This window comes from Delphinapterus leucas, chromosome 3 (genome assembly GCF_059928025.1).
Source record: "Delphinapterus leucas isolate spDelLeu-1000000601 "Yukka" chromosome 3, BTC_Dleu_Yukka2, whole genome shotgun sequence".
NCBI lineage: Eukaryota > Metazoa > Chordata > Mammalia > Artiodactyla > Monodontidae > Delphinapterus > Delphinapterus leucas.
The window spans coordinates 37333659-37342497 of NC_143131.1; the positions used below are offsets into that span (position 1 = coordinate 37333659).

At 48.4% G+C, this 8839-nt stretch overlaps 1 pseudogene; it reads right to left on the reverse strand.

Annotated features, from left to right (window-relative positions):
- Window positions 1-2969: 2969 nt before the first annotated feature.
- Window positions 2970-4336, reverse strand: LOC111163194 (histone H3.3C-like; annotated as a pseudogene).
- Between the last annotated feature and the right edge of the window lie 4503 nt (window positions 4337-8839).

An 8839-nucleotide genomic window follows, 5' to 3' on the forward strand; every position in this document is an offset into this window, starting at 1 on the left:
GCTGCGATCTGGGTCTGTGTGGCCGACAGTTGCAATGCACAAGTCCAGAGACCGGAAAGCAATTCTCACTGGAGGTCCCAAGAGAGCTGGCTCACCGTGGGATAGGATCAGAAGCCGAAACCCCAATCCTCCTGGTTCCCACATCCCAGACCATCCTTTAGGCGTCCCCTCCACGGCCATTCCCCTGGGCAGAGGGACCTGCGCTTCAGTCTCTACTCCAGCACTGCTAGCATGGTGCTCTGTGTCAGCTGGTCTGAGAGCTACGTGCTGGAATAGAACTTCCCGGTGGTGAGCAGCGGGCCTGGGGTTGCGCAAAAGAGTCGCCAGCGCCAAAGACGCCCCCAGCCTAAAGATCGACAGATTCTGGACCCCGCCCGAGCCACCTCTCTTGGGATCACCTGGATTTAAACTGCAAACTGCTTTCCAGTCTCTGCGAGCCTCTGCGTTAGGGTTCAGAAACCAGACCATCTCCAGGCGGGGCGCAGAGCCGCCAGTCCAGGACGGGATGCCCGCGACCCACCAGGAGCCAGAGGAGCCCCCGGGAGAGGTGGCCGCCGATGACGAGGAGCTCCGCAGCCACAGCCAGGCAGCCTCCCTCAGTAGGTGACGCTGCTTCCTAGGATGAACGAGTGGAGCCCTAGCACCCTGACGGCGGGGACCCCTCGGAGCATCGCCTGGCTCCTGCCCCGGGAGCCACCACCGCACGTCCCAGTGCTGGTGGCAGCGGATCCGACGAGCCAAGACCTGTAAGAATACGGGCTGCCTCCATCTTCGGCGCTTAGGAGCGTGAGATTTCCGCTGAAACCCTTCATTGGGTGGTCCTCGGCTATGGATATTGCAGCAACATCCCTCCGTTTGCTCACACGATGAGCGACATTGTGTCTTCAAACAATGTGTACCCATTTTTTCTGCTCTTTTAATAAAATTGTCCATAAATGCGAAATTCTTCTTTCTCAGGTCTATTCCTACTTTGACTGTTGGCGATGGAAGAGGTGCAGGGGTGGAGATGGCTGGTGCTCTCACTTTCCTGGACGTGAGGAGGGTGGTGGAGTCCCCTGTGCACACGGAGGTGGCCAGGTGGCTGCTTGTCACATTTGCAGACGTGCACTGGTCGTCTAGGAGATCCGGCAGACAGGATCTCTGAGAACGTCACTGGGTCTGGGATCTACCCCAACTAAGTCTTCCTGTACCTCCTAGGGTCCTAGCCCTCCTCAGGGGCCTTTCTGAGATCTTCCAGGTGCTCTGGCATCTCTACCTCATTCCTCTGGCTTCTTAATGATTTGCATCCAATTAGTAGTCTGCAAATGAAAAGGGGTAGGGGACAGATCTCTGATCCTGACTTTTGCGAGCGTCATTCTAGCATGGACTTCCAGAAGCTCTTTCCTCCTCTTGGTATGTGGGCAGGTGCCCTTCCTAGCCCTAGGCTTGGAGTGTGTATGAGGTGGGTGTTCAGAGTAGCCAGTGGCAAAGGAGTTCCAATTGTTGGTCTCAAAGTCAGCTTTCAAATCTGGGACCAAGACGAATGTGGCTCTGGATTCTGGTTCAGCTAGAAACCTTCCTATTGGATAATTTTCCTTCTGGGTCTAGCTAAGGAGCTGCTCTTCCATCTTCAGTTTCAATTCCTCTCCATTCCCTGCGCCCCTCATCTACCACCACTCCTGGCCCCTCCCCATATTCAGACTCCTGATGCCCCAATCCCTGGTCTAGTTTAGTGACCAGCAAAGATCAGAAGAGCTCCTGGCTTTGTCCTGGGATCCTACATTAATTAAAGTAACACATAGAAAAGAAACAAAACGTCATTATTTAAATATTTTATTTATTTCTTGATGGAAATACACGTACAAAAGGAAAACTGTAAAAGTTCAAGATGAAATATTGTGAGGAATTTTTCTTCTTTTTCCTTTTTTCTCATTGAAAAATCATGATCATAACAAAACAAACATCCTCAAAATACCCTGAACGCAGAAAGTAAACTTCAAAAATATATATTTCATTCAGGGCACCTAGATTTTTTTTTTTTTTTTTTTTTTTGCGGTACGCGGGCCTCTCACTGCTGTGGCCTCTCCCGCTGCGGAGCACAGTCTCCGGACGCGCTGGCTCAGCGGCCATGGCTCACAGGCCCAGCCGCTCCGCGGCATGTGGGATCCTCCCGGACAGGGGCACGAACCAGTGCCCCCTGCATCGGCAGGCGGACCCTCAACCACTGCGCCACCAGGGAAGCCCATAGATTCATTTCTAAGAGGTTAATTAAAGAAAGAAGACTGTAATAAGTTAGTAAGGATGAAGATGAGTGTGTTGTCACTGTTTTATTTATTTTATGCTTTTTAGGAAACAAACAGAACCCTGGAATTGTTTACACATGCGATTTATTAGAGGAAGAAGATAACTGAAATTTGATGGAAAAGGAAGACTCAGACATCAGACTGAACATTCCTTGGGAAAAGACTCTGAGAACCAAACTGTAAACTGGCCCCTCAAGAGAGACACTGTCAGAAATCAAAAAAGAAAAATGTTGAATCAGAACACCCACCATAGCTGCTCTCTTTGGAACCATGCAGCTCATGGCATGAGGTAGAATGCTGGGTCATACCAAATATGTGGGGAATGTATGCATAGAGTAATCTATAATCCTCCTGCACTATTGTCTGTCAAGGCTGCATTTGGTCCCGGTGAATTTAAGGTTCTTGTCTTGTCGCAAAAGAATTCGGAGATGAAGCAGGGAGCTTAAGAAAGTAAAGTGAGATTTTATTTAAGCAAGAATACACTCTCAGAAGGAGAGCAGGCAGACAGGTGAGGAGTTGCTGCCCTGGGCTTCTTTGGCAAGCCAGTTATGAGGGGCATACAAATGAAGGGGCAGAATATTCACTAGGAAAGGAGGAGTTTGGAGGTCGTATTCCCTGATTTTCATCCCAGCTCCATCTTCCCGAGGGGAGGAGGCCTTTTTGTCTTTATTTAGCTTAGATCAGAAGTGTCATGGCGTCGGTGCATGATGGGTACCTTTTTTTTTTTATATAGTTTAATGTATTTTAATAGCAAACTTACAGGAGCAGCACAGAAGACAGACAACAATAAAAACATGTACTTGCATGTAGGACAACTCAGAAAAGTATAGTGAATGGATGGAATCTACTGTATGATAAAAATGCTACAAACACCGTTTAGTTTCAGTCAGTAAGAAATTTACTTGTTTTAAAAAAATCCAAATGCTGGCATTGTCCAGAAAAATTTAACAGGTTTATTTATAATTGTTATAAAGTTGAACTGCTGGAACTTGTTCACTGAAACATTTTGACTTGCATTAATGCTTTATGACCCCGCATTTATGTTAAGAATTCACACAAAAATGAAAATGGAAAAACTGCCAATATTTTATTTCTGTCCCCTATCTTTCCACTTGCAATCATATACTTAGGTACCTGTTGACCCCGTGGGGGAAAAAATATCTAACGTTCAGAACTACCAATAACAGGAAGAAGAGAATTTTTTTTTTAAGAATGAAATGTTTCCCATCTTAGTGGATTCTTAAGCATGTTCTCCACATACGCGGCGCGCTAGCTAGATGTCTTTTTGGCATGACTGTTACACGTTTGGCATGGATAGCACACAGGTTGGTGTCTTCAAAAAGGCCAACCAGGACTTCCCTGGTGGCCCAGTGGTTGAGAATCTGCCTGCCAATGCAGGGGACACGGGTTCGAGCCCTGGTCTGGAAAGATCCCACATGCCGCGGAGCAACTGGGCCCGTGAGCCACAACTACTGAGCAACTAAGCCCGTGAGCCACAACTACTGAGCCTGCGCATCTGGAGCCTGTGCTCCGCCACAAGAGAGGCCGCGACAGTGAGAGGTCCGCGCACGGCGATGAAGAGTGGCCTCCGCTCGACGCAACTAGAGAAAGCCCTCGCACAGAAACGAAGACCGAACACAGCCAAATAAATAAATAAATAAAATTTATTTTTTTTAAAAAAGGCCAACCAGATAGGCCTCATTTGCCTCCTGCAAAGCACCAATAGCTGCACTCCGGAAGCGCAGATCTGGGTTGAAGTCCTGAGCAATTTCCTGCACCAGATGCTGGAAGGGATGTTTGCGAATCAGAAGTTCAGTGGACTTCTGATAACATCTAATTTCAGGGCATGCCCCGTACCAGGCCTGTAACGATGAGGTTTCTACACCCCTCCAATAGAGGGCGCACTCTTGCCAGCGGCTTTGGTAGCCAGTTGCTTCCTTGGTGCTTTTCCACCGGTCGATTTGTGGCAGTCTGCTTTGTAAGAGCCATGGTATAGAGACCTTCTTACTTACCCCCCTTCACCTTCAGCTGGAGCTTGGGGAGCTAGAGAAGGCGCTAGAGTTGGAGAGCGAACGGCATCGCACAGGTGGCTGCGAACATAATTGAAAAGATGATGGGTACTTCTTATCTGCAAGGATAATTTTATTATAATGAGAGCATAATGAGCAACAGGTTACATTCAGGTGCAGGACATTCCCACCTTTCTTTGCTTCCAGGACACATATCACGCCAAACTTGTGGTTTCCTGTCAGTCTGGAGGCTCCTGCTTTTCTTTGTCTGCCCATGGACCCCTGCTGTTTACAAGCTGCGTAATTTCCTGCCACCCGGCACCTGCCCCCATTCCTCTGCTCCTCTATCTACCTGCCTGCTGTAACACAGTCATCCCAAAGAATGATCTGGTAGTACTCTCTTAAATTGGGCTTATACATTTTCTGTGCCACAATTGTGCTTATGGGTACCTATCCTAGAGAAAGTGTCTCACTGATCCATAAGAGATGATTCCATACGGTAATGGTAACTCAGTAGCAATCTGAAGGTCCCCTGGGGTACAGTGGAGGAGTAAAGTGTGGCAGAAGCTCATCAGAGGGGAATAGGCATGAGTTGGAAGCAGCAGATGAAATCTGCATATAAAGATCTTGTAAATTAGCAAACGGATGGAAAGTAATGAATAAAATCAGAATAGAACACATTTCCTTTACATGAATTGAATACGTGGGCACACAAAACAGTATTATATATAGTACAACACTGAAAAATACCAAATACACATTAAAAATACAATAGCTATTAATAGGAAAAATTACACCTAAGGGGAGCAGAGAAATGAGAATCACTAATGATAGAATGTCCATAATTACATAAAACAGGATAGGGGCCCTACCAACAAACACGATTAAAAACATGGTGTTCACTCAATTCAATGTGCCCTGTAGCTTTGAAAATCAGGGCAAACTTGAGGTGTCCCTTTGATTCGGCTGAGCTAGTGTAGACCAAAATAGAAGTATTAGAATTCTAAGTAGGCATGGGACTCTCCTTTTCCCGCCCCTACCTAATCACTCCGTTCCTCATCTCCCCACCTGATGAGGGAGCAGGAGAACCTGGAATCTCAGTCCAGCTGCAGCATGAACTACCTTTGTGTTCGGCAAAGATGGAACCTGGCTGTTTCATCTCTTAACACTGGTCCATCCTCTCTGTTGTGCTAAAAGAAGAGAACCTGAGGTGTGATATGCATAGCTGTTCCTTCCAAGTAGTGAGGCTCCTTCCAGTGAATGGAAGCTGCCAGGGACCCTCGTTCCCTCCCATCCCCCTCCTTTAACTCCATCACCAAAACCACTCGGAATTTCCAAACCCCTCCCAGCAAGAGGCAGTTTTCTCCTTAATCTCGCGAGGCTCCGAGGCAATTTGCAAGGCAAATGAGTGTCTATCCCCACTTATCTGGGCTTGGGTTTCCGATCTTCTGTACTAGACAGACCCTATAAAAGGCACAGTCAGCATGGGGCTGAATCATTCGCCCCTTTGCTTAGACCCGCTACGCGTCTGGCCTGGGAGGAGGCTGAAGCCATGGAACCGCACGCATACTACACCTGGGAAGAGCTGTCCTGGAGGAGGGCGCATCCAGAGCCCCACATGCCACCGGGCCTCAACCGAGAACAGGCCTGGGCCTGGGCTCTGGATAACTTCCCTGCGCTGAGCCGCCCCTCCTGCCAAAGCCCCCAGTTCTGCGAGGACGCGCACTACTGTGCATGTGGGCTGCCGCGGCGCGCTTGCCCCGGACACGCAGACGGTCGCCAGGCGGAGAGCGGCCACAAACGCTGGCGAGACCCACAAGCGCAGGAGCCAACGGCTAACCCGGGGTGGAGCGACGGTCCCGTCAAGAAGAGGCCGAAGCCACACACCGCAGGGCACAATCGGGCCTGAACAGCCAGGAGATGCCCGCAGCAGCGGAGGCCGACAGACACGCGGCCAGATGGCCTCCAGGAGCCCAGGACGATCCCCATCCCCTACCCCGAAGCTGCGGAAGCCCTGTGGAGGCTTGAAACCCTGTGGAACTCGGCAAGGAAAGGAGTCGCAGCCTTCTGTCCGGCCCACGGCGCCCCTTCAACTCATGCCCTGGCCTGGACTTCTCCCCTGGACCCCGCCTTGCTCTGGGATGAGCCTGGAGGACCCTGTGGGGAAGACCAGTCCTTATTTGTCCCTCCTTTCCTGGATTACTGACAGCTCTCTCAATTAGAAATCTCTCTTCAGGGGATCCATACTGTCTTAAGGAGCTTTCTTGCAGTTGTACTCAGAATTGTCATGTTTCTTATGTTGATTCCAATTATGAGCAATGATTAAAACTTGCTACCCTATTCTCTGCCTGTGGATTGATTTGGGTGGGTAGAGTCAGGCCTGGAAGCGGTATAGGGGCTTCTGTGGCTGAAAGGGGAGCTGGGACCAGGGCCATGGCTCCTTAAGATCAAAGAAATGTAAAGTGAAACCATGACATATAACTTTGACTACCACAGTGGTCTGTATTAATCTTTTCCATTTGTTCTAATATTGCTAAAGTAGTAACTCCCCAAAGCAGCTTTTGAGAAATGACTTTGAAAGGATCTTTGGAAAGCCAACATGACAATATGCATTAAGCATTTCAATATGAATACCCTTGGGGACTTCCCTGGTGGTCCAGTGGTTAAGACTCCGAGCTCCCAATGCAGGGGGCCCCCAGGTTCGATCCCTGGTCAGGGAACTAAGATCCCACTTACCATAACTAAGCCCACTCTCTGTGACTAGAGAAACCTGCACACACCAATCAAGAACCTGCGCACCAAACGAAGACCCAGCGCAGCCTAAATAAATAAATAATTCTCAAAAAAAAGAATACTCTTGACCCAGAATTCCAGTTCTACAAGCCTGAAATTGTGGTTAAAAAACGGACGTGTTTTCCAATACAGGATAAAAAATATATATAAACAATAGGCATATTTGCACAATCCCAAACTATGCAGCCCTAGAAATAAAATGGAAGGCATGATTTTGAAAAGATATCCCAGAGAACAAATGTACAGTAGGGGAACTAGAACCCTGGGCAGGAGGTGACTGTAGCAATGGGACTTGAATTCAAGGGGATGGTTCTAACCAAGTTAGAGGGGAAAGCGCTGAGATAGCCAACCAGGTAGGCTTAGAGAGGGCAGAATTCCAGGTCCTTGCCCTGTGGGCACCCCGTGACTACCTGCACCGGGGTTTTGTAGCTTTTCCGGATCCAGGCAGCCACCTGATCTGCCATATTCAGCTTCTCTGGGGCTGAAGTTGGACCAGGCAGGAACCCAAGTGTCAACTCCCAGGCAGGCCTTTTTGGGAGCTTCCAAACTACTCATGGCACAGAGAAAGTCTCTGAGTCCTCATTATTTCTCTCCTACACTGTAGGTCCTATCCTACCAGAAGTGGAGCATTCCCCTGAGCCTCTGCTCAGTCCCTGGAGGTTGTCCAGACCCAGGCTACTACCCAGAGCAGGGAAGGCAGTAGCCAGGTTCCCGCCTCTTGCTTGTAGACAACCGAACCCTCACAGCAAGACAGATGAAGTTCCAAACCTTCACTCTCTTACACCGTGAAACAGCATGACTGGGCCAAGAGAGAGAAGCAGGAAGCAGATGTCCTCTAGCCTAGGACCTCTAAGACATCAGAATTAAGATGCTGAAACACAGACGTTGGTGTTAACCTTCAGTGCACATTGCTTCAGGATACCAGACCCCCGAGAAGAAGCAAATTAATATACTCTTCTGAATGACATCCAATAAAACCGAGCTGAATGTGGCTTTGGTCAGATCTGATTGATTGGGTCACCCCAGCATTTGATGCTCACAGCACGTTTACCAGCATTTCTGAGAAGCAGCAAGGAAAAACAAACAAATAAATCCTCCCAAGAGTTATTTTTCTCCTTTTCAGTGATATCTGATCTTCCTCTGTTCAGCCTGTGGCTGGAGAATTTTTTTTCTATATTCATTCCTTTTTCATTCCCAAAGCCTTACTAAGCACCAATATTATACTACATGTATACATGATCCTGGAGCTAAAGCCATCAACCAGCAGACATGGGACCTGCCATAAAGTGTCTGACTTTCTTTTTTTTTAATTTATTTTTTTATTTATTTCTGGCTGCATTGGGTCTTCGTTGCTGCGCGTGGGCTTTCTCTAGTTGCTGTGAGCAGGGTCTACTCTTCATTGCGGTGCGTGGGTTTCTCATTGCGGTGGCTTCTCTTGTTGCGGAGCACGGGCTCTAGGCGCGCAGGCTCAGTAGTTGTGGCACACGGGCTTGGTTGCTCTGCGGCATGTGGGATCTTCCCGGACCAGGGCTCGAACCCGTGTCCCCTGCAATGGCAGGCGGATTCTTAACCACTGCGCCACCAGGGAAGTCCTAAAGTGTCTGAGTTTCATGGGAGGGACAGACAGTAAACATGCCAATAAATAAGCAAACAGAACTCTTTTAGTATAAGTGCTATAAAGAATATTTTCTAAGTTAATTGAAAGAAGGTAACTGGGAGGGTACTATACTTACCTTGAAGAGTCAAAATAGCATT